The 24,489-nt window shown below is 40.1% G+C and overlaps 1 protein-coding gene across 9 annotated transcripts in view; it reads left to right on the plus strand.

The window, feature by feature from the left end:
• The window catches only part of LOC127442946 (gastrula zinc finger protein XlCGF7.1-like), an 898,889-nt gene that overhangs the window by 16,366 nt on the left and 858,034 nt on the right, over window positions 1-24,489 (plus strand). For 2 of the 9 annotated variants that reach the window (XM_051701369.1, XM_051701367.1), the window contains exons 1-2: window positions 18,124-18,187; window positions 21,092-21,254. The exons of 3 other annotated variants lie outside the window; for them this stretch is intronic. The gene's annotated coding sequence lies outside the window, so the exon portion shown is untranslated. Of the gene's footprint in view, window positions 1-18,122; window positions 18,188-21,091; window positions 21,255-21,405; window positions 21,420-24,489 lie in introns of those variants that run through there. 4 more of the 9 variants (XM_051701370.1, XM_051701372.1, XM_051701371.1 and 1 more) reach the window with 4 other exon arrangements.

Genomic DNA, 24,489 nt, shown 5'->3' on the forward strand with positions numbered 1-24,489 from the left:
AAAACTGTCAGTGATTTGGGGAAAAATATACATCTTGTGACAATGGATATTCAGAACCTCTTTACTAATGTTGACCATCAGGCAGGTCTCGAAGCAATAAAAAATTTTTTTTGGATACTAGACCACCAGATACAAGACCCAGTAACCAGTCTATTCGAAAATAGGCTTAAATGGTTTAAAAAAAGAATGTTTTCATGTTTGAAAAGGTAAGGTGTAAGACAGTGTAAAGGAACTGCTATGGACAGCAAGATGTCCCCTAATTTCAGTTCACTATATGTGGCTTGTTTTGAAAAAGAACATGTATATAATTCAGATAACCCATACAATGAGTGTGTCAAACATTGTAAGTGGTATGTTGATGACATTTTTCTGATCTTTGAGGGTTCAGTTGAAAATTAACTAAAGTTCCATACATATCTTAATGCCTAATGAACATTAGAAATTCACTATCTGTTATGATTCACAGCAGGTCAGTTTTTTGGACATTTTAATAAAAAGACAAGGAAAAACATTGATTACTGACCTCTACATTAAAGAAACAAAACATTTTTATTTTTTGCATGGAGAATCCTTTCAACTAGTACCACTGAAAAAAGCTTACCAATAAGTAAATTCAGCCATATTAGGAGAATATGTACTGAACAATCTGACTGAGAAAAACAAGCTGGTGTTTTACAATATACTGTAGGTTTAAACAAAGAGGATACTCTGATGAATGGATCAGTACAGCTAGTGAGACGTATTCGCAGAAGACACAGGATGAGTGTTTATTGAAAAAGAAAAAGTATCTTTTAATTCTGGTCCTATATGTTATATCCAGTACTCGGCCCTTGGAAAAGAATTTGAAAAACTTGTAAAAAACAAAAACAAAACACTGACACTTTGTGAGTTTAGATCCAATACTTCAAGATGAATTTAGAGAATTTCCCAAAATTGTATATAAACGACCTCCTAATTTGAGAAAAATGTTAGTACACTCTGATTTGAGTCCACTTTATAAAAAAACTTTTTTTAGATCATGTACCTGATGGAAAATATCGTTGTGGATTGTGTGCTCACTGTAATTTTACTCAGAAATGTAACCTATACCCATCCAATTTCTGGGAATTATAATCACATGCTCAACAAAACATTTGATTTACCTGATGAAATGTCCCTGTGGTCTTGCCTATGTTGGCAAGACACAGAGATCTTTGAAAATAAGGATTTCAGAAAATAGGGGTTGTATTTGGAACCAGGATGAACACAGCTGTTCATTTTAAAGAAGCAAAACACCCTGTGACTTCGCTAAGGTACAAAGGGATTGAACAAGATAGAATCCCAAGGAGAGGAGACACAAATAACCTACTACTTAAGAGAGAAACTTGTATTTATTCTTTACAAACATTGACTCCAAAAGGCTTGAACCAGGATTATGACATAAAACCATTTTTTGTTTTGTTTTGATTTCCTTGGGTTACACCTGTCTAAAAATTGTTGTACATATGTTTGCACCAATTAATGTTTTTAAGGTATATTACATTTTTTTTTTTATAAAATGTGGAATGAAATGTGTAGAATATTTGTCCTGTTTTTTGAAAAATGTGGTGTTTTTCTATATCTGGTGACTCCACCCACTTTTATCTCCTCCTATAAAAAAAAGAAGTGTATATAATTTAGGAGGGAAAAGATTACTTGTTTGCTGTTGTCGCTACATCGCTCACACTACAACATTGTGGAGATAATATCAAACATTACTTGAAAATACTGCAGCGTCTTTGACAGCTCAAGACTAAAGAATTTTAGCCTTTCTAACTTTTACGAGACTGAGACATTGATTTAGCTATGCCCCCTCTTTCCAAAACCCCACACATCAAAGATACAGCTGAGACTGACACAGAGCAGAAGTGCAGCATTCATGCATGTTCCCACAGTTGTCAAAAGCAATAGTAGCAAAATAGCACCCTCATCGCAATTGTCCTTCAGGTGTTAGATCACGCATGATCTAACAAGTCCCTTTTCTGTTGGTCAGAGTGGATTGTGAGGGGGGTTACTACACTCGGCGACCTGTATGAGAGTGAAGTGTTGAGATCTTTTGAGAATTTGGGTCATCATTTTAGGATTACCAGATCTCAGTTTTATAGGTATTTACAGCTGTGCCACATGCTCTGTACTGTTTTTGGGAGTAGCACACACACTCCCCTAAGGCGGCAGGTGCTTTGGGAGAGGTGATTGCTGCTTTTGGAAAAGGTCATGAGGCATCAGGGTATTACTCCCTGCTAACTCAGGGTCTGGGGGATGGAGCTTTAACTTTGTAGAGCCGAGGAGGGCGGGGCCGGGCTGGAATGAGACACACCCAGTCCCCAATCAGCCTGATGGGGCGCGCGAGGGATAAAGGCGGCTGGGGACGACAGCTGTGCTGTGTGTTTTTGGTTGTGTGTTTAAGTTGTTCATTAAATTATTATTTAAGTTGTCAAGCCGGTTCTCGCCTCCTCCTTTCCACTAAACCCCCTTACAAACTTCTATCAAGAGATTATGGGAGAAAGATTTGAACTTGGTATTGGAGGAAGGTCAAGTCTGCATCTAGAGATGCAAGGGTTCGCCTTATGCAATTTAAGATTTTACATAGATTTTATTGGACCCCCTCTAGATTATATATAGGCTTGGTCTTAAAGACACACCCACCTGCTGGCGATGCCAATCAGAAGTTCTCAAGAAGTTTCCAATCAAAAGACTCATGTCTTTTGGGGGTGTGTTACAATTCAAGATTTCTGGTTAAGGGTTCAGCGTTATTTGTGTGACATTTTGGGCACTCAAGTTTTACTTTGCCCCAGCCTTTGTATTTTGGGCAATGGGCGGTCATAAATTTGGGGGACAAATTTATAAAACATTGGGTTCTGACAAGTGTTATGATTGGCAAACAAGTTATTTTAAGGGGTTGGAAGTCGGACGGAGCGCCATCATTTCCGGAGTGGTGTGCGGAGATGGGGAGGGTGGCAGCTTTTGAAGAAGGGGTATCTAGAGGATTGGATAATTTGGACTTGTTTGTGGGAAGTGGGGCAAATATCTGGCATTATTTATACCAGATAAATATTTCTCTCCACTGTCCATCGGGGATGGACAGTGGAGAGAGAGGTGTAGATGTTATGTGTGATTATTATATTTTATTTTATTTATTTATTTATTTTTATATTTTTTTGTGTGTGTCTATAATCATGTGGGAACACTGGGGTGTTCTTGTGGGTGGGGTTGGGGATTGTGGGGGGGGGGGGGGTAGTGATAGATTAGTAGTAAAATCAATTAAATATTGATTCTGTTTGTAAATGTTTTTGCTTTTATTTGTTAATATATGAATCAATAAAAAAATGTAATCTAAACAATATCTTCAGTATCGCACTGCCAAGTTCTCACAGTGGCTGGAGTAGTAAAGATGCTAACGCAGAAGAAAGAGACAGACAAGGAATTTTTTTTAGTGTTGAACAGTAAGTGCATTTAGTGTGGATTGGTTAAGTGCTCACGAAACAGATGTGTTTTCATCTGGTTTTTGAATGCTGAGATGGTTTCAGCAGATTGTGTGAAGGTTGGAAGCTCAATCCATCACAGAGGTACAGAGAGAGTCAATGATTGTGAAATGGACTTTGTGCCTCTTTGTCACGGGACCACCAGGCACCACTTGTTCACTGACCACAGAGAGCGAGTTGGGACATAGACCTGGAGGAGTGAATTGAAGTAAGGGTGAGGTTCCATTGGCTGTCCTGAAAGCCAGAGTCAAAACCTTGAATTTGATGAGGGCAGCTACTGGCAGCCAGTGGAGTGAAATCAAGAGTGGGGTGACATCAGCCCTCTTTGGCTGATTGAAGACCAGATGCCCTGCTGCATTCTGGATCATCTGCAGTGGCTAAATCATGCTATCTAGGAAACTGGCCAACAGGGCATTACAGTAGTCTAGTCTTGAAATGACCAGAGATTGCTTTAGGAGCTTTGTAGCATATTCAGACAGGAAAGGTCTGATTTTCCTGGTGTTGTAAAGAGCACACCTGCAAGAACGGGCGGCTGATGAGATGTTGACAGTGAAGTTAGCTGGTCATCCACCACCACTCCCAGGTTCCTGGCTGTCCTGGTAGGCGTTAGCGTAGTTGAGATTTGTCAACTTCGGATGAAGGTTTGTCCAGGTGGATGTTGAAGACCTCAAAGACCACCAGCAGAGTGCCATACTCAGGGAATGAGGACAGCAATACATCTAGCTCCTCAACAAAGTTGCCTAGATGACCTGGAGGATGACAGATGACCAAAAAGTGAATATTAGCAGTATTAGTGGTAGTATTGGCATGATTTTCGAAAGATATCTTATTGCAGAGAGATGAGAGAAGAGTGAATTTGTTGGAAATTAGCAAACCACATGAAGAGGGCTGCCGCTTCCTCTACAGTGCTTTCACTACTGCTACAGTGCTTTTCACTTAAGTACTAGTGAGTTAACCAGACTTAACCAGTCATTAATACAAATTTTAAAAAAATTATTGTTGCACTTATAATCTGTTTTGAATATTATTCTGATGCTAGTGAAACTTTGTAGTATGGCACTATTCATACCACTCTCTCCTTAAGATGATTCGCTTTTGTTTTCCTCTTTTGTAAATCGCTTTGGATAAAAGCGTCTGCCAAATGAATAAATGTAAATGTAAATGTAAGTACTAATTACTTTTTGCTACACAGCTGAGTCCAGTCCACAAATTAGCAACTCAATGTCACAAAGTGTAAAATGCCTGTAACTCCAGCAGGATTGATCTAAAATAGTCACTAATAGTCAAACATTTACCTAAACTGTCACTGAAGTGCAGTACAATCTACTGGCTAACAACACCTGCCAGTCCAAAATCACAGAAAAAACACAATCAGTCATTACCTTATTTGAAAAAGACATATATACAGATTCTGCATTAATTATGTAATTGAAACAAAAATATTCTAGAACTGAGTGGTATTCAACTTTTGACCTCAGACACTCGGAGGAGTAAAACAGGGAACCCTTTCCACGTGATTTATGTTATTGACACACACACACACACACACACACACACACACTGAAAATAGGAACTGAGTAGCTGTGACATGTGTCATGTGTATTTTGTTGATTCATGTCTTTTATTTTGAAAAGTTTAGTTCCTGCTTCCCTTGTCATTTGATTCTTGTTTTCCCTCCATGTTCATGTGTCATGTTTTCATTGGTTTATTGTTTAATTATCTCGTTACAGTTCTGTCTGTTCATTGGTTGATGTTTCCCATGTCTAGTATTTAAGCCCTCATGTTTGCCATTGTCCATTGTCAAGTATTGAATGTATGTGGATGTGTTTTGTGCTAGCCAAGTCAAGCCAGGTTATGTTTATGTCAAGTCAAGTTTTAAGTCATAAACATAGTTTATGTTTCACGTTTGTAGTTAGGGTTATAGGTTATCACGTTTGTAAATAAACTGCACTTGGGTTCTCTACACTTCGTCATCGTCTTCATTATTGCCAGCAGCCAGCACTCATTACAGAATACTTTACCGACTAGGAACCCAGCAATTCTACTCATATGGCTACGTCAGGGGAATCATCCCCTGGAGGAGTACATAGAGGACTTTTGCGCTCTGGCCAGCCAGGTGGATTTTAATGTGGTCGCCCTCAAGGACATTTTTAGGGTGGGGTTATGTGAGCCGATTTCCTCGATGCCTGGCGGTCACAGTTCCCTCAGCCTGGCTCAATATATCGACCTCGCCCTACAGATCATCGGTTCCACGTTCACTGTGGGGGAGGAGGATGCCGAGCCAGAGTTCCACGACGTGGCCACCGCCGAGCCAGAGTTCCACGACGTGGCCACCGCCGAGCCAGAGTTCCACGACGTGGCCACCGCCGAGCCAGAGTTCCACGACGTGGCCACCGCCGAGCCAGAGTTCCACGTCATGGCTGCCAAGCCAGAGTTCCACGTCATGGCTGCCAAGCCAGAGTTCCACGTCATGGCTGCCAAGCCAGAGTTTCATGTCATGGCCGCCAAACCAGAATTCCTCATCATGGTCGCTGAGCTAGCGCCATCTTTTGCTCCATGCCTGATCATGGCAACGCCTCAGCCTGCTCCATGCCATGTCACGGCAACGCCTCAGCCTGCTCCATGCCACGTCACAGCAACTCGGCTTTGCCGGGGTCCCTCCGGCTCCTCCTTGGTCTGTCGGTCACCTGGCTCCGCCTTGGCTCTCCGATCCTCTGGCTGCGTCTCGTCCCTCCAATCTGTCAGCTCCACCGGGGACCTCCTTCCCTACGGTTCTACCTTGGTCCTCAGTCCCACCGGCTCCACCTCAGTCTTCCGATCCCCCAGCTCCGCCTTGCTGCTCCGAGCCTCCAGTGCCGCTTTGGTCCACCCTGGCCCTTCGAGTCTTTGGCTACTCTCTGAGCACCAAGTTCCATGGCTCCGCCCCTCGAGCCTCTCACGGCTCCACCCCCCACGGACTCTGCCCTGGTCCCATGCCCCTCGCCCTTTCACGCCACACCACGCCCCATGCCTCAAGACCCCCCCCCCCCCCAGCTCCCTACAGAACTTTGAATTTATGTCATGTTTTGTTTATGTGTTGGGGCGTCGGGAGCTGCCCCTTAGTGGGGGGGATATGTCATGTGCATTTTGTTGATTCATGTCTTTTATTTTGAAAAGTTTAGTTCCTGTTTCTCTTGTCATGTGATTCCTGTTTTCCCTCCATGTTCATGTGTCATGTTTTCATTGGTTTGTTTAATTATCTCGTTACAGTTCTGTCTGTTCATTGGTTGATGTTTCCCATGTCTAGTATTTAAGCCCTCATGTTTGCCATTGTCAAGTATTGAAGGTATGTGGATGTGTTTTGTGCTAGCCAAGTCAAGCCAGGTTATGTTTATGTCAAGTTTTAAGTTATAGTCAAGTTCATGTTTATGTTTTGATTCACGTTTGTAGTTAGGGTAATAGGTTATCACAGTTTGTAAATAAACTGTACTTGGGTTCTCTACACTTCGTCATCGTCTTCATCATTGCCAGCAGCCAGCACTCGTTACAACATGTCAGCTTGCTTAAATATATTTACTGAGAAGTCAACTAATAGCTCAAAGGTCAACCTTTCTCATAATGCTCACTTTGATCCTGGAAGGATCACTCAGAATCTCAGTTGACTTCGACAGCGTGTAAGTGTATATAATGAAGCATATCAATATTATGTAGTGTTCATCCCTCCTCCGGCCCTCCTAATTCTCAAGTTCCCGGTTAGGCACTGGCGCTGCGTGTTCAGCTTCTCCAGTACTTTCACCGTTCGCTTTCGAAATAGTCGGGCTCTCCTCAGGTGCAGGTTTCACGTGGCTGCAGATCTGTTTAGCACTCCATTACTGGTCACTGCCAGGATAGTAGCTGGACCCAGATACTTTGGCTCCCCCAACTTAGCTTAACTTGCCCTCAGCTGTCTTAAAATCTCTTTCTTCCCACATCACGGCAAAATTGTGCGCCACCCCTATGCATTGTGTATATATTTATTGATTTGTCTTTAGCCAATTGGCATGCTCTAATCAATGCAAACAACCCAGCTGCTTGTGCGGATTTGTATGGATGTGAATATGCTTCGATAATACGATTTTGAAGTTCAGTTATGGCATAACCACACCAGTATACAGCATCACTCGGTTTTGAACATGACCCATCTATATACCAGTGATCCTCTTCCTCCAGGCAGACGAGGAAACGTATGGCCTGCAAGAGGTGGATGCATGCAGACGATCCAATGTGAATCCAATGCGATCATGTAAATCATCAGAAAACTGGTCATTGGTTAACAATTTGTGCAATGACAAAGTTGGACCATGCACAACGGAGGTTGGTTTAATAGTCAGATTAACAGTAGCCAACAAAATAGCCTCTTATCCCAATCGACGTTGTGCTGTCTTGTGTTGTGTAGTAATATTGTGCATAATTACATCATGATGGTGCCGCGGATGGCCGCCTCGGTGTGGAGCGCTCCTATTGTTTTGTTATTTTTGTTTGTTTGTCCTGTGTTTAGTAATCATTTTTCAGTCAGTTTTACCAGAGACGAACTGCTGAACATTTGACAGCATACACCAGTCAATCTTTTCCCTGATTTTGAATATTCGGACGTTTTGTTTGACATTCTAGTTGGAGGCACGGCTGTGTTGTTTAAACGTGCTATGAGACGCAGGCGAGGGAGAAGAGCAGGCGCGCTGGTCAGGCTCTGTCGGCGCAGCTTTCCAACAACGCTGCCGAGCATTCATCTTGCAAATCTCCGCTCTCTCCCTAACAAAACGGACAAACTACATCTCCTCACCTGCACAAACAAGGACTTTTCAAACTCTGCTGCCTTGTGCTTCACAGAAACCTGGCTGAGTGAAGCCATTCCGGACAGAACGTTACATCTGTCGGGCTTCCAGCTGTTCAGAGCGGATCGCATCGCAGATTTAAAAGGGAAAACAAGAGGCGGTGGAACATGCTTTTACATCAATGAAAGTTGGTGTACAGATGTAACAACGTTAATGAGGATGTGCTGTCCTAATTTGGACGTGCTCTTTATTAACTGTAAGCCTTTCTTCTCGCCGCGGGAGTTTTCCTCGTTTATTCTGGTGAGTGTGTATATCGCGCCAAACGCGTGTTTGAACACAGTGCTGCAACAGCTGGCTGATCAAATCACAGACACGGAACAACAATACCCGGACTCAGTTATTATTATTCTCGGGGATTTTAACAAAGCAAACCTCACACGTGAACTGCCCAAATACACACAGCACATCACATGCCCAACCAGAGACAATATATTGGACCACTGCTACACAACAATAAAGGATGCATATCGCTCTTTCCTAGAGCAGCTTTGGGATTATCTGATCACTGTCTGGTTCATCTTCTTCCAACCTACAGACAGAAATTAAAATCCGCTAAGCCTGTATTAAGGACTGTAAAGAGATGGACCAACGAAGCAGAGCTGGAACTACAAGCCTGCTTTGACTGCACTGATTGGAGTGTTTTTGAGGCTGCAGACACCAATCTGGATGAGCTCACAGATACTGTTACATCATATATCAGTTTTTGTGAGGAAATGTGCATTCCTACTAGGACTTATTTAAAATTTAACAGTGACAAACCATGGTTTACAGCAGAACTCAGGCAGCTTCGTCAGGCCAAAGAGGATGCTTACAGAGTTGGGGATAAAGTCTTGTACAATCAGGCCAGGAACACACTGAATAAGGGAATCAGAGCGGCTAAAAAAAGATACTCTGAGAAGCTGAAAAACAAGTTTTCAGCTAACGACCCTGCATCAGTGTGGAGTGGCATGAAACAATTTACGAATTACAGGACTCCTACCCCCAACCCTGTGGTGGACCAACAACTGGCTGACGACTTGAATGTGTTCTACTGTAGATTTGAAAGGCCCAATCTCACACCCCACACCCACTCTAACCTTCACTTCACACAAACACCAACACCTCCTGCAATCCCCCTCCTCCCCCCTCCTGCTACTCAACCTGCACTTAAGATCTGTGAAAATGATGTGAGCCACGTCTTTCTACTACAAAGTATAAGGAAAGAACACAGGGCCCAGATGGTGTTTCACCTGCATGTCTTCGATCCTGTGCTAACCAACTGGCCCCCATCTTCACACAGATCTTCAATAGATCACTAGAGCAGTGTGAAGTCCCATGCTGCTTCAAACGTTCCACTATCATCCCCATCCCAAAGAAACCAAAAATCACTGGACTTAATGAATACAGACCTGTCGCCCTGATGTCTGTGGTCATGAAATCATTTGAGAGACTGGTGTTGGCCCAACTGAAGAACATCACTGGACCCTTTCTAGATCCCCTTCAATTTGCTTATCGAGCAAACAGGTCTGTGGATGATGCAGTCAACATGGGATTGCATCATATCCTGCAACATCTGGACAGACCAGGGACATATGCAAGAATCCTTTTTGTGGACTTCAGTTTGGATTTCAACACCATCATCCCAGCTATACTCCAGAATAAATTACACCAACTCTCTGTTCTCTTGTCTATCTGTCAGTGGATTACCAGATTTCTGATGGACAGGCAGCAGCTTGTGAGACAGGGGAAACTCACTTCCAGCACCTGTACAATCAGCACTGGTGCCCCCCAGGGATGTGTGCTCTCCCCACTACTCTTCTCCCTCTACACCAATGACTGCATCGCCAAGGACCCCTCTGTCAAGCTCCTGAAGTTTGCAGATGACACCACTGTCATCGGCCTCATCCTAGATAATGATGAGTCTGCATACAGAAGGGGGGTTGAACAGCTGGCTGTCTGGTGCAGTCAAAACAACCTTGAGCTGAACACGCTCAAAACGGTGGAGATGACTGTGGACTTTAGGAAGAACACCCCAACACTGACCCCCCCTCACCATTCTAAACAGCACTGTGGCAGCAGTGGAGTCATTTAGGTTCCTGGGCACTACCATCTCACAGGACCTGAAGTGGGAGACCCACATTGACTCCACTGTGGAAAAGGCCCAGCAGAGGTTGTACTTCCTTCGCCAGTTGAGGAAATTCAACCTGCCACAGGCGCTGCTGATACAGTTCTAATCAGCGGTCATTGAGTCTGTCCTCTGCACTTCAGTAACTGTCTGGTTTGGTTCGAAATCAGATATCAGAAGACTAGAAAGGACAGTTCGGACTGCTGAGAGGATTATTGGTTGCCCCCTGCCCCCCCTTCAAGAACTATACACTTCCAGAGTGAGGAAAGAGGCTGGAAATATCACCCTGCCCACTACCTTTTTGAAATGTTGCCTTCTGGCCGATGCGTCAGAGCTCCCTCAGGCTATCCATCTCATGAACAGATAAATTGCCCCATTGAGCAATAACTATGTGCAATACACAGTTTAGTCTTTTTTATATTTATCCAACACATCCAACCTCTTCTGCCACTTCATTCCTCTGAAAAAACAAAAAACAAAACAAAAAAAAAACATTTGCACTGCACATAACAGATTTGTATTTACACTGTAAATAACAGATTGTATTAGATTTGCACTACCCATGTGTATGTGTGTATGTATGTATGTATGTATGTGTGTGTGTCTGTACGTATGTGTATAATAATTTTTTGTTTTTTATTTTTTATTATTATCTATGTCTTGCTGCTGTTTTTGTATTGTTTTTGTATGGTTGTACACTGGAAGCTCCTGTCACCAAGACAAATTCCTTGTATGTGTAAGCATACTTGGCAATAAAGCTCATTCTGATTCTGATTCTGATTCTGATAATTGCTCCTACCTGATGCGAGGTGTGCAAAGTCATAGGGTGTGAAAGAACAATGCGTTCTGCATCTTGTACCATCAATGCCGCAGCAGCAACTGCCCGCAGACACGCAGGGAGGCCTTTGGCGACTGCATCTAATGTCTTCGACAAGTATGCCACCGGTCTGTATGGTACACCATGGGACTGGGTGAGGATCACTGGTGCTGTGCCTCCAGCCTCATGCACTTACAGATGGAAAGGTTCACCATAGTTTGGCAGACCTAGAGCTGATGGGAAACTTAGACTTTTACAAAAGTGCTTGAAAGCCATGTCCATTTTATGGGCTCTTCTGCCACTGAGAGTATGGCCTCTCTCAATATCTTGTCGTACAATGAGCAGTTCGGGATCCAGGCTCGACAGTAATTAACTAGGCCCAGAAAATTTTGCATTTGGGTCTTTGTTGACGGATGCTGAAAGGTGGTTAGAAGAGGAGAGACAAATTGTTCCTTTCTGCAGCTCATAACCCAGATAGTCAACTCTCGGTTTCACCCATTGCAGCTTGTCTTTTGACGCCTTGAAACCAGGATTTCGTCAGCATATTGCAGCAGACAGGTCTGTGGCGGTAGCTTGGTGTCTTTCAAAGTAGCATGCACTACAGCAGAGAACACAGCAGGTGAGTCTCTAAATCCCTGGGGCATTCTTATCCATGTGTATTGTCGGCCTCCGTACGTGAACGCGAACAGGGGCTGCGTGAGAGGCAAGACTGGCACACTGAAAAAGGCAGAACATAGATCAATAACAGTAAAATAAGTGTGGTCTGCTGGAACAGAATTAATAGTTGTGTACACATCTGGCACCACAGGAGACAATGGAACAATTCAATCATAAATTTTCCTCAAATCTTGTGTTAGTCACCAGCCAAATTACTAGTTATGAAATGTCAGCTTGCTTAAATATATTTACTTAGAAGTCATCTAATACCTAAAAGGTCAACTTTTCTCACACCCAGTAAAGAGACCAGTATGAACAATGAAGACCAGGAGTCAAAGCTGAAGTTTCACTTAGTTGAAGAAGAGAGTTTATTGAAGACAAAGTTCTTCACATTTCCAAAGGCAAAGATAGAAACAGAAAATGAGTTGAGGATCTACCCTCGAACTAACTTACAATACAAAAATGGCTAACAATTACAGGCAAATGCAAATTAGTTGATGTCATCTTTACAGGCTTACAGGCTTCTGAGTTTACCATATTGATATTTATGGAATATATATTTAGAAACATAACATTGATCAGCTGGAACCACGAAGTCTCAGTTGGTCTGCAGATAATGGTAAAAGGTGAGTTGTAGATCGATAGGGCTCTTTTCTTTTTAGATACCCTTGGCATACAGTTCCTCTGACTTAGTGACACCTCCTACAGTGACACCATTAGACAGAACAAAACAATGGCTATCTTTTCCCCAAGGTTGAGTCCAGCCTCGAATGGAACACAGGCTTTATCCAGCTGGAACAAACATGAAGAGAGAACAATAAGTCCAAACGCAACAGCAAAGTTAGGCAGAAACATACTTTTAGTGATGAATACTAAGAATACATTTGTGTTAGTAAATACATGTGGGATATTAATGACCTAAAACTTAAACACAATAGAACACTTGATTAATTTTTTATTATAACAACTGTTAGTGAATGTATTCAACTTACCAATAGACAGAAGAGACAGGGGTAACCATCAGCACTTTCACTCTATGCTTATGTTGTACCCCTGGCCAATACCATCCCTACAGTGAAGCATGGTGGTGGCAGCATCATGCTGTGGGGATGTTTTTCAGTGGCAGGATCTGGGAGACTAGCCAGGATCGAGGGAAAGATGAATGCAGCAATGTACAGAGATATCCTTGATGAAAACCTGCTCCAGAGCACTCTGGACCTCAGACTGGGGTGAAGGTTCATCTTCCAACAGGACAATGACCCTAAGCACACAGCCAAGATAACAAAGGAGTGGCTCTGGGACAACCCTGTGAATGTCCTTGAGTGGCCCAGCCAGAGCCCAGACTTGAACCCATTTGAACATCTCTGGAGAGATCTGAAAATGGCTGTGCACCGACACTCCCCATCCAACCTGATGGAGCTTTAGAGGTCCTGCAAAGAAGAATGGGAGAAACTGCCCAAAAATAGGTGTGCCAAGCTTGTAGCATCATACTCAAAAAGACTTGAGGCTGTAATTGGTACCAAAGGTGCTTCAATTAAGTATTGAGCAAAGGCTGTGAATACTTATGTAGGGCTTTACTGGTTGTTTAGATCAGTGTTACTATCAGAAATGATTAATAATTATTTATTTAATTATTAATTAATATTTAAATTAATTAATTGAATCTAACTCATTAAAACCTCATATGGGGCTCCAGTAAATGTAGTGTGCTACATTTAGGAGCAAGTTTGGTTATTAGCAATAATTAATAATTATCAAAGATAATTATTAATTATTAAAATCAATAGAACATTGATGAGAATCAATGTTAGCTTTTTTTAAAATCCTTTAAATCAAACAATTATCAAAGATAATCATTAATTGTTAACATCGATGAAACATTAATTAAAATTAACACTAGCTTATTGATCATTCAAATTAAAAAATCATCAAAGATAATTATCAATTATCAAAAATCAATAGAATATTAATAAGGATTAACATTGACGGGGCACCACCCTGGAATCAGGGACTAATAACCAAATAGTAAAACAGTCTCAATATTAGATTGTTTTCTTAGGAAAATCGACATCCGAAGAATATCGATTTTCAGGAAAAATACCCTGAGTATTAATAATGAGCGGACATGGCGGTCCGTAAACTGTACAAGCAAAAACCTTGAAACACAAGAATAACACACTATAATATTCTATCTCTGCCCAGACGTAAACCTCTTACTTGAATCGCATGAGGACACAGGTAGAATGTGTTTTCCTCCGTCCTTTAACTCTGACACGGTTCCTTGAGGCTCGGGTGATGACGGGAGGCCGTTTCCTCGCTCTGTCAGCGGGCGGTACGGCTGTTGATTCTCGGCAGGCTGGCAGAGGACTCAGAAATGTCGACTTGATTGAAGATAGAAGAGAAATCTTTAATCTCTTCACTTCTGTAGGCAAACGGATGAAGATGCGAATTGCTTGGCAGTCTCCTTCAGATCCGTTAGAGTGTTCGGTTGAACACAGAGTAACCTCAACTCGTCCAGTGAGATGGAGATTTTATGGCCACAGTTTCAAGTCAGACGTTACTTCCTTGTGCCACGAGGTTGCACCAGAGAGCAGCGAAGAGCTGCATCCACACGCTGTAGTCGCTGGAAGCGAATTCTGGAAGCATTTCAGAGGTATTTCAACTCCTGATGATGTCATGTTTGAGGGACGTTGTGTTGTGTGCCTCATCCAATAGGAGTTGAGAGTTCGATCCTTTAGTGAGCAAGGCTTCATGGATTTGTAGTCTGTTTTGGACTCCCTTTGTTTGATTTTGGCGCGATTTTTATCAGTAAGATTTACGACATGGTATGTGGGGGCTTGAGTTAAGTTTTTACGACTGTTAGGCCTGCCTTTGTCTTCTATCTGAATACATGAGGCCCAACACTTATGTACATGTGATTTCTTTCGTTTTTTATTTTTAATACATTTGCAAAGATTTCAAACAAACTTCTTTCACGTTGTCATTGTGGGGTATTGTTTGTAGAATTTTGAGGAAAATAATGAATTTAATCCATTTTGGAATAAGGCTGTAACATAACAAAATGTGGAAAAAGTGAAGCGCTGTGAATACTTTCCGGATGCACTGTACATGTACTCCACATGTGAGCTTTGTGCCATATACACAAGATGGAGCTCCAAACTTACACACCTTTACTCTAATTAGGCTTGCAAATACCTCGACCAAACACAGACTAAACATACCAATTAATGCAAGCAGTTAAACATTATATATTAGATTATTGTACACTATATTAACCAAAAAATAACTGTCATACTGGAAAATAGAGGAGAAGATTAATAACAGAAAAACTCTAGATGTTTCCTCACAGAAAACTTTATTTGGAATGAGGGAAAACCCGCGAGAGCTCCCCATAGTGTATAATCAGGCAAAACTAATCAATCATGAACCTACATTGGTACAGGTTCAATACAGGATTCAATATAAGGTCCTGCTATATGTTTTTAAAGTGGTTCATGGAATTGTTCCTGGTTAAATTACTAATCTTGTTAATCTTCACTACTCATGTAGATCTCTAAGTTCAGCTAACCAACATCTTACGATCCCTTGGTTTTGCGTAAAGCTTAAAGGTGATCTTGCCTTTTCTGTTGCTGGTCCAAGGTTGTGGAATGGTCTTCCAGTTGATATTATGCTGCCTTCACGTGCTATCGGAATTATTGTAAATACGAGTTTCCCACTCGGCAGTTGCACATGAATGACACCTCAAGTCGTAATTACGACTGGGAAACTCTGAGATAATTTTGATACCCGAGTTTCCAGGTTGGGAGGAGTTGTAAACTTTCAACATGACAGAGGAGAGTATGGTCTCTGTAGTGAGTGACAGGTCTTGTTATTTTTTACAGTTAATTGTTAGCGCTTACCGTTTTGGTCATATTCATTTATGTATTTCAGCAACCATTTGATGCATGTTGTACATTTTTATCCTGTAAAAATAGCTTGTATTTGACCAAAACTACATTAAATCGTCCACAAGATGAGTAATGTGTGAAGCATTTGCATGTTTCCATTGATCATGGTTTAAATCTGTGTTTCCCAACAGATTTTCTTTTCTGCCACGGCACACTTTTTACGACTAAAAAATTATACGGCACACCACTATCCCACATAGGCTAACCATCGTCAATATTTTTCCTTTTCAAGAACTTGTCCATGTTTTCTGTCCGTCTTAGTAGCATGTTTACTTGTAATATTTGAAATTCGGCTATGCAAAAAAACTAAAACTAAAAAAAAACAAGTCACATAGGTAGGCTACGCTGTGTGAGGTCACAGGTGGCAATAGCGCTAAGTGGGTAATGAAAAAACAACAAATTTGCTTCTTTTCTAATTTGTAGATTTGTTCTTGCAATGCCACAACAAATTACAGGGATGCCAACTCATGAGGGGCGAAAAAGGAAAGACAATCATAAACATTTTTTCTGGGGACATTTTAAAGAATAAGCTAAAAGCACCAATTCCAGCTATTTTAGTGATTCAAGTTTATTCAAGTTTACAATCGTGCAGAATTAGCTGCAAAAATAAAGAGTATTTTGGTGAGGCTTGCTTCTGTCTCACAAATTTGTTCAATTTTATTAACTGATTAGTTCAGTGACCCCTTCTGGAAATGTCACTAGGTGGCGACAAATGAGCGTCTTTTGTGCTATGAGTGAGTCAGTGAATCATTTTGAGTCGTTCATGACCGAAATCTACCAAGAGACTTTATAGTGTTTAAGCATTAAAAGAACAAAGCAGATCTATAGTCTTCCTTCAGTCTGAGCATTATTTTTCATCCAAAAAGACAATAATAATAGTGTAATAATAGTGAGTTTCAATAACGTCCTTATTTTCTCCTTTATTAAAACTTGCATGACTACAAATCTACTGACTTCAGTATAAGAATTATAAACACAAAGCAGATCTACGGTATCATTTTCCTACAGATTTAAACTGCTGAGCATGACTTTTATAATAAATACAACAATAATAGCCTAATAATAATCATTTTGAGTTTCAATAATATTCTTTCGTCATTGTAAAGCGCAATTCACATGAGTTGAGTCGAGTCGTCAACGCTCCGTTCAATGCCAGCGTCAAGCCCCGCATTGCCCTCTACATGACAAGAGTTGCAGAAAGCATCACAGAGGGGCGATTTTACGAGTTTGCCACATAAAAAAAGCAGGAGATGTGCACAATAAACATTGAAAACATGTTTGGAAGAGAGAAAAAAACTGGCAGTTGCTTTGATAGCAGAAAGTAATAAAAGGACTCGTTTATGTTTAGGTCTAAGCGTTTTCTTGGTGAATTTAAATTAGTTCAGTAACTGGGGTCTCAGATATTCGTAAACAATAAGCTAATATTTAATTAAAAGAAATGATGAGACATCCAATATCTCCTCACAGATTTGGACAGTTTTTAAATATTTTGCTTAGTACTCTCAAAGACATTATTGGTGAAGAAAAAAACATGTGTGTGAAAAACACTTTGGCGAAAAGTGACATCACTTCATAGACTTCAATGTATTCTGCAGCGCTGATGCGAGTCATGTGAAAGACCCTTAACGTGTACAAATATCAGTCACTTTTACACATTAATCGTAGCTCTTCACAATCACAAAAGCTTGTGACATGCTTTTATTTATTTTGTGGAATTTGATAATTTTCCATGGCACACCTGACAATGGGGGGGTTGCACTTGCTTGTTTTGATTACTGGGGGGAGGGGGGATCCCATACCTTCCCAGAATCTACACCCCTGGATTTGAGACTTTAATAGAACCATATTGTAGTGATAAAAAATAAAGTGCAATAAAATGTATTAAAATGACCGACAGATGTGTTTACGTTGAAAGTTATTCAAAATAACATGTTTCCTTTTCTTTCTTTTTTTTTTTTTACTTTTGAGGGAATAATGTCCCAAAATCTACATATGTGGACATCAAATTTATCAGCACATTGACGTGTGAAAAATTAACACTAAAAACTAGTGTATGTATTCTTGTATTCTTGAAATTACAGGTCATCTAAATATTTTTAAAATATTTAATGAACAGTAAAGATGCTATATTAGGCAACATTTAATAATTTTTCTTTCTTAAATCCCACTATAATATTGTGTACATTTTTCAGGGCTCGTAGTAAGACTTTTATTTTGATTCTCTGAACCGCTGTATTGTTGTGACGTCATAAAGCTGCGCTGTGATTCGTCGGTCTGTTGTTTCTCTTTCAGGTTTGTCTACAGGATTAAAGGTACATAAAACGATACAAAACGGTTAGAAGTGCTGCAGAGCATTACAAGTGTGTTCCAACAACACGATACTGTTATTTTTGTGTCTGTTTAAAGGGCTTCTACACATTGTGCTTTTACTTTACATTCAGTAAATATTGAGATTACTTGAATTAGCAGAGATCTAGTTACACATACAGAGTTACTCGTACACATGTTCTCCTTGTATATTAATTGTGTTGTGTATCAGACTGCTGGAGGTCAGGATGTTTCTGTGTTAGTTTTACAATTCGGTGCCTTTTACGTCCACATTGCAGTTTTTGGCGTATATAATGTTTAATTTGAGCCGATTACAATTTAATAGGGTTGTTAAAAAGAATAAATACATAGAGATATTGAAATACATAAAGATATTTGTAGGATTACACCCTTCTGTGAGTCTAGAAGTGTACTCCGTTATGAGAAGATACAGGGAAAGTTTATGAATTTTTCAAATGTCTAAACGGATGGAAAATCCTCATTAGAGCAGCACGCTAATAGTTACATAATAATCGTGAATATTTTGCTCAATTACAGTAACTTTTTAATAACAATTATTCTGTCATTTGAGATTTTTATTACATTTAAACAGATTTATTGCACTTTTATTTGAGCCCAAATCAAATAATAATGAGGAATTAGAAAATCAAAAATAAATGAAAGGTGAAATTAGTCATGCGTGACATGCTGCCTTCACGTGCTATAGAAATGATTGTAAATACGGGTTTTCCACTCGGAAGTTGCTCATGAACGACCCCTCAAGTCGTAATTATTACTGGAAAACTGAGCTCAGTTGGCCCTGTCCCAATACCCCCACTTGCGGTTTTGGTCTTGCCTACTTACCCACTTGTCTTACGTATTTCCTGTGTTTGGCCACTAGTGTGCAAGTACACGTGAAGACTGCGAGTGTGTGGATGACTTTTGATGGCAGGTTGGGACACTCGTGGACTTTGTCTTTTCACTCAGCTGAAGACTTGTGTGTTTGGTAGCTGTGACTGTTATAGCCTACTTATTAAATAACTGAAAAATGTTACCCATCTTTTTATTTATTAATACACTTTTGGTTGTTGGAAATGTATTGTATTGTAGAAAATATGTTTTTATTTCATGAAAATAATTGTAAAAGTTAATTAGTTTTACTCATTTTGATTTTCAATACTTTGCACATTAAAAAATGTTTAACTGTAAAATTGCATCGTCTATAACTGCTGTAAAATATGAAATATAAACAATAACTTTCTAATTTGTTTCTCAATACACTGCATAAAAGTTAATTAAAAAAATAAAAATTTTATTCTGTAAACCTGTGTGATCCATTAATAGCTACTAATACAAAACATTATTTATATAAGATGACAAAAGACGGCTTTACACAACTTATCAGTATGTGGTTTCATACAACAAATCAAAAGCATTAAAACGTATATTTTAAATACATAACATTTTTTAATTTTAAAACATTTACTAGACCGCGTATTGTATGCCACACTGGCTGATAAATGACCAAAATGACCAGCAGTATTAGCCAAGAACAAACAAAATAAGGTGATTACTGGGCGTGAAGGATAACAAAGAGGTATATAAATATACACATCTGAAATATTTTGTAATTATGATGCTGATATTAAGTCATCCCAAACACGTTATATGATGTTGAATATTTTTTGACTAAAATAAATATATTCTTCACTTATGTTTCACTATCTGATTATAATAAATAACTTATGTTGAAAAGCTTTCCTTGATGTCATCATGGCGAAAATACACCGATCGCTCGGGAAGGCGGGGTGTGTCTCCTGATCATGATGAACTCTGGGATAAACTTAGCCTGAAAGACCGCTCCGAAGCGGTATTCGCACTAGTGTGGATTTAGTGTGGGTTAATTGCACTGAGCTTTGGCATGGTTTAGACATGGGACAGTCTTGAACACTTCCTTTCGCGTGCACGCGCACTCAAGTGGCCAAGACCACAAGTGTGGGTACTGGGACAGAGCCTTTGATACCCGAGTTTCCAAGATGGGAGGAGTCGTAAACTTTCAAAATGGTGGAGGAGAGCACAGTTTCTGTAGTGAATGGCAGGTTTTGTAAATACAGCTAATGGGCTACTTGCACAACTGCTTCCGCTTTATAAGTAGTGCGGCTCAGGCGTTTCCGGTTACAGCGTTTAGTGCGCCTACATGCAGAGATTTATCCATAGGAAGGCAGATTATTTTTTTAGGGCTGTCAGTTGATTAAATAAATCATATTTCTGCGCTAACGTGACGTCTCAATTTGATAATTTGCTGAAATTTGCCTCTAAATATATTTTTTCCTTTCCAAATGTAGCTAAACTCAGCTCCTGAATAATAACATGTATAACCTGCAGCAGTCTGGCCATCTCATATTAACACGTTTCATTCATTGATGATATTTCATACCAGTTGAGATTCAACAATAAATTCCACCATACAACGATTGCAAATTACTTTTCTTTGGATAATTGTCCAAGATGTATTTATTTATAAGCTATTATCTTACTCTGACCATGCTTTAAAAAACACTCTGATGAAGCAGTTGTATTATCAAATTAAATAAATAAATAACTGCGCTAAAATACTGTATATTTAACCACACTATTTATATTTAATCTATTTCAAACGTTATAACTCATTATCTTTAGCAGCTCTTATGGATTTGCATTTAAAATGTATTGATATACAGTACTTTTCAGTGAAACAGTGACACAAAATAAGGATTAAAACATACATTTATTAAAAACAGGTTGATGCATGCGTTCATCGCGTATTTTTCCTCCCTTACACATGGATCATAGCAGTGACTGAAGCACATAGTTGTTTAATTCAAAGAGCGCCTTTGACTCATTCAACCTTTTGCCATTTCCTTTTCGAGATGATCTGTGAATAAATGTCTGCTACAGACCTCCGTGTGAGGAGAAACGGTGAAATGCGCTTGGATTGGAGTGGAGTATCTGCTTTACCAGCCATTCTCAGATAGGCTCGGGCTGAATTAAAGCTCTGAAAACTTCCACTGAACTTTGAAGAAGCTGTACACGGTAATGTTAAAAATATTTCATCTCCTATCTCTGAAAAGATCCGTACTTTAAAATCTTCTTTTGAACATTTATTTTAAGTGCCGTTTTGGGAACTAGGAAACTACGGCGCATGTAAATACGTTTAACCAGAAACTAGCGGGCCGCACTATTAAGAAGCTGTACACGGTCATGTTTTTTTTTTTTTTTATTAACATTTTTATTGATTCCTATGCACATGACAGTGGAAAAAAACTCAACACATTTATAAAGAATCAACATTTTACATTTAAACCCTACTAATACAATCCCACCCTGACCCCTAATGAACACCCCTGTGGTCCCACATAACACACACAATCCAATTTTTTTTTTAAATATATATATATATATCAAATAAAAAAAAATAATATATATATATATATATATATATATATATATATATATATATATATATATATATATATATATATATATATATATACACAAATAAATAAAATAATAATAAACATACATCATTAAACTAAACCACACTCTCCATATCCCCTCCCCGAGAGTCCCCCAAAAAAACTAAATATTTGCCCCATTTTTTTAGCAAATAATTCCCTAAACCCCAGCTTTCTACTTACCGCCAATTCAAATGCAGCTACCCTCCCCATTTCCACACACCACTCCAAAAAAGAGGGTGCTCCACTTGACTTCCATCCCCTTAAAATTACTTGCCTGCTGATCATGAGACTGGTCAGAACCCAATTTTTTATGTGATTATCCCCTAAATGCATGACCGCCCCATCACCCAAAATACAGAGTCTGGGACAAAGCAAAACCTGAGTGTTCAAAACATCACACAAATACCTCTGAACCCTCAACCAAAACTCCTGGATCTTAACACACCCCCAAAAGACATGGGTAGTGTCTCCAACTTCTAATTGGCATCACCAGCAAGTGGGTGTGTCTTTAAGACCAAGCCTATATAATCTAGAGGGGGTCCAATAAAATCTATGTAAAATCTTAAATTGTATAAGGCGAACCCTTGCATCTCTAGATACAGACTTGACATTTTTAAGAATCTTAGTCCACACTCCATCCTCCAATACCAAATTCAAATCTTTTTCCCATACTCTCTTGAGAGAAGTCAAGGCTCCATCCACCAGACCCTGAATTAGTAGGGAGTAATACACTGATGCTTCATGGCCTTTTCCAAAAGCAGCAATCACCACTCCCAAAGCACCTGCCACTTTAGGGGGGTGCGTGCCACTCCCAAAAATAGTGTAGAGTAGGTGGCGAAGCTGTAAATACTTATAAAACTGAGATCTGGGAATGCCAAAATGTTGAACCAAATTTTCAAAAGGTCTCAATACTCCACCCTCATATAGGTCACCGAGTGTATTAACCCCCCTCACAATCCAATCTGACCAACAAAAAGGGGACTTATCAATACATAGTCTAGGGTTCAGCCATATGCTCGAGGCTGCGTTTAAATAAATATCCGAATTAAACACTCTGGACACTTTTGTCCATATCAAGTGCAAATGCAAAATAACGGGGTGCGACTTAACCTCTCCGGCTAGTTTGATTGAAAGGCTTTGCAGTGGCGAGATAGGGGCAAGAACTTCCTTTTCAATACAAAACTAGGGAGGGGCTCTCTCAGGTGGAAGCGACCAATGAGCCAAATGTCTAAGACCAAACGCATAATAATAAAACAAAATCTTGGGTAGGCCTAACCCACCATTGTCAATTGGCCTATGTAACTTATTGAAATTTAACCTGGGGCGCTTACCATTCCAAATAAGGGACTTTGCTATGCTATCAAATTGCTTGAAATAAGAGAGGGGGACATCTACAGGGAGAGACTGAAGCAGGTAGTTGAATTTTGGAATACAATTCATTTTAATAACATTAACCTTCCCAATCATCGATAAATGTAATGAAGCCCACCTGCCCACATCGCTTGAAAAACTTTTTATTAAAGGGTCAAAATTAACTCTAACTAAATCAGGCAAATTTGCTGGGAATAAAATCCCCAAATACTTAATGCCTTGTTTGGGCCACTGAAAGGCGCCCAGCTGGAAAGCCGTTACTGGACAGTACGCTGTCAGAGCCAAAGCTTCGGATTTAGACCAATTGACTTTGTATCCTGAGAACTTGGAAAAGGAATTAATAATTCTGTGGAGGCAAGGCATAGATCTAGTAGGGTCAGAGACAAATAATAAAATATCATCTGCGTAAAGCAGAAGCTTATGCGCCACACCTCCCGCCATCACCCCTGGAAAATCATCCTCCTTTCTTATCGTGGCTGCTAATGGTTCCAGGGCAAGACAGAACAATAATGAGGAAAGAGGGCAACCCTGCCGAGTGCCCCTATTCAGAGTAAAATAGTTGGAAATTAATCCACTGCTGCTACAGGGTGTCTATAATGTAACTTAATCCAACCAATAAATGTACTCCCGAACCCATACATTTCCAAAATCTTAAAAAGATAATCCCATTCTACCACATCAAACGCCTTTTCAGCGTCAAGTGAGATGGCAGCGACCGGAGACTGATCATTCGCCACTGACCACATGATATTGATGAGATGCCTGATGTTATCAGAAGAGCTACGGCCCCTAATAAACCCCACCTGATCTATATGTATAAGAGATGTCATAACTTAATCGATTAGCCAAAATTTTTGACAATATTTTTACATCTACCTGGATCAGGGAGATTGGACGGTAACTTTTACACTCGCTTGGATCTTTGTCCTTTTTTTAGAATCAGACTGATCCGGGCTTGTTTCATGGTTGGAGGAAGTTTGCCCTTCTTTAATGATTCAGTATAAACTTCTAACAAAAGTGGAGCCAGTTCTGTAGCATAGGATCTAAAAAATTCTGCGGCAAAACCATCTGGCCCCGGAGCTTTGCCTGTAGGTAGGGACTTAATTACCTCGTCAAGCTCCTCCAAGGTTATCTCAGAATCAAGAGAATGTTTTTGCTCAATCGTCAGTTTAGGAAGATCTAATGGTTCCACAAAGTTTCTAATATCTTCATCAGTAGACGAAGGCGTGGAACTATAAAGATCAAGATAGAATTCTTTAAAGGCATTATTAATATCAATGGCTGAGGTAAATATTTCACCACCAGCAGATTTCACCGAGGGAATGGTAAAAAAAGACTCTCTCTGCTTTATATATTGAGCCAAAAGCTTCCCTGCTTTGTCCCCCGACTCAAAGTATGACTGTCTTGCCCTGAATAACCAAAACTCCACTTTCCGCGAC

The sequence above is a fragment of the Myxocyprinus asiaticus genome, chromosome 6 (genome assembly GCF_019703515.2).
Source record: "Myxocyprinus asiaticus isolate MX2 ecotype Aquarium Trade chromosome 6, UBuf_Myxa_2, whole genome shotgun sequence".
Taxonomy (NCBI): Eukaryota; Metazoa; Chordata; class Actinopteri; order Cypriniformes; family Catostomidae; genus Myxocyprinus; species Myxocyprinus asiaticus.